A 2,800-nucleotide genomic window follows, 5' to 3' on the forward strand; every position below is an offset into this window, starting at 1 on the left:
CGGGGCCCAGCGCTCGGCAGGGCTCCCCCTGCCGGCCACAGGGCGGTGCGCCGGCCCGCTCCACCTTCCACCGGCTGCGCTAGCGGCCTCACTTCCCAGCCAATGGGCTATCACGTTGGTGATAGCCCTAAGATACCGCTTTAAAAAGAGAAAGTACCGAGGAGTTGAAACGCCCGCCGGTTTCAATTCTCAGAAGCAGTTCCTTTCCCTTCTTAAGGGCTTTCCCCCAAACTGCTCATTTTTCTTCACGTCCATTGATTAAAGGTCTATTGATTTACTCTATTTGCTGGCCAGTGTGTGAAGTCAAAGAGTAAGACTTAATCTCTGCCCTTGAGATTCTTCAACTGTAGTTCCAGATACGATTTCAGTATATGAAACAGTGACTAATACTGTAAGAATATCATAGTTTCCAAATGAGATGAAAGAGAATGCTTAAACTGGTGAGATCAGGGAAGATATGCGCTGTTCCCTTAGAGTTTGTGATTCTTTCAGTTCAATTCAGTTCAGTTCAGTTGCTCAGTCGTGTCCGACTCTTTCCGGCACCATGAATCCCAGCACGCCAGGCCTCCCTGTCCATCACCAACTCCCGGGGTTCATTCAAACTCACGTCCATCGTCCATCGAGTCGGTGTGATGCCATCCAGCCATCTCATCCTCTGTCGTCCCCTTCTCCTCTTGTCCCCAATCCCTCCCAGCATCAGAGTCTTTTCCAATGAGTCAACTCTTCGCATGAGGTGGCCAAAGTACTGGAGTTTCAGCTTTAGCATCAGTCCTTCCAAAGAAATCTCAGGGCTGATCTTCAGAATGGACTGGTTGGATCTCCTTGCAGTCCAAGGGACTCTCAAGAGTTTTCTCCAACCCCACAGTTCAAAAGCATCAATTCTTTGGCGCTCAGCTTTCTTCACAGTCCAACTCTCACATCCATACATTATCACTGGAAAAACCATAGCTTTGACTAGACGGACCTTTGTTGGCAATGTCTCTGCTTTTGAACATGCCATCTAGGTTGGTCATTTTACTCCTATTAAATTTCATATGTAGTAGACTTGGTAGGAACCGCGAATTTAACATTTGCTGAGCTTTCCTCGACACATTTTTGCTTTTGTTGAGAGTAGTCAGATATTGTTAAACAGCAAAAACATAAACCTGTGTGGCTTGCAAATCTGACTTTATCAGGTACTGGTTAGTTTAACTTAGACAAGTCACTTAGTCTCTGTGTTTCACTTTCTCCCGTTTCTGCGGTTGATAGTTTAAACTTTGTGATATTGCTGATAACTATTTTTGAGCTACTGAAATAGCTAGTTCCCAGTGTTCCACCTAATACAACACTACTACGTTGGGTAAGTGTGAGGACTTAATGAGAGAACTTATGACAGCCGGCAGTACAGTACTTGGCTCATAGTAAATGTCCAGTAGGTGAGGTCACTTAGAAATACTGACTCTTCTCTTTCCCCCTTACAACCCACTTCTCACAACACTGGCAAGTTCATGATGTACTTCACAGCAACATCACTGTCATGTTTTTAAAATCTACACTTAGAGGGGAATTCCTGGGAGGTCCGCTGGTTAGGACTTGGCACTTTCACTGCGGGAACACAGGTTCAATCCCTGGCGGAGGAACTAAGACCTTGTTGGCCATGGGGCATGGCCAAAACAAAAATTCACATGTGTAAACCCCTTTGGGCTTCCCTTGGAGCTCCGTGGGTAGAGTCTGCCTGCAATGCAGGAGACCTGGGTTCAATCCCTGGATCTCCTGGAGAAGGAAATGGCAACTCACTCCAGTATTCTTGCCTGGAGGATCCCATGGACAGAGGAGCCTGGCAGGCTACAGTCCATGGGGTCGCACAGAGTCAGATTAAGACCTAGCAACTAAACCATCACCAAACTTTACTCTTCACAGCAACTCAGATAGGTGATTTGTTGAAAATCTTAGGTAGTACTAAGTTTTGGGGCCTCCACCAAAACCTAGATTCTTCATTTTCAAACTCCTTACTCTTCCATACAGCAATTTATGCTACATAAAGCATATTTATTGAGGTAATTTTAATTCTTAAATGTGTATGAGCATGGTTTATATGCTTTCTGTGCTTGTACAGCTTTATTTTACTGTATATTATACTGAATGATACCTTTGCCCTGGCATCGTAATTTTGGAAGAAAAAAAGCTTAATCTTCTAAATTTATTTGTTGACAAAAACAGGGAATACAAAATCAGAAGTATTTTGCTGTATATAGTTATTTTGAATGAGTTCCACTGCCCACCCCGCCCCCCCCCAACTCCTTCTATGGAAGAGGAAAAAATGCTGACACATTCATCTTTGGAAATGGTATAAATTTCAGTTTTAGATACTTTCAAATTCTGCAAATGTGTGTAAGTATAAAGAGTGACTAATATTGACTGCCCTTTTTTCATTCTTCTTGACCTTTCTAGGATCTGATAACTACTGTCCAGGCTCTCCTTTAAAAACTACTCTCCTCACTTAGCTTGAAATAAACTACACTACATGTGAGAGTTTCCTCACCATATTTGATCACAGAACACTTTTAAAAATTATAATGTGTTGTTGGAAGCCCAATAGAGGCTCATGAGCTGTAAATGTTTATGTTAAAGCAGACAGCAAAAATGGTCTCATAAATAAATTGTTGTAGGAAGTGATTACATTTTTAATTCATAGTCCATTTTTGTTTTATGTAAGAACAAGCAAAATATGAAAATTAAATTTATTTCACCTTATTAAGGGACCACTTGGTACATTTTATGCTTAATCAATTAAAACTGATTTAAATTCTTGACTTTTGTT

Source organism: Bison bison, unplaced genomic scaffold (assembly GCF_000754665.1).
Source record: "Bison bison bison isolate TAMUID 2011002044 unplaced genomic scaffold, Bison_UMD1.0 scf7180017864466, whole genome shotgun sequence".
Taxonomy (NCBI): domain Eukaryota; kingdom Metazoa; phylum Chordata; class Mammalia; order Artiodactyla; family Bovidae; genus Bison; species Bison bison.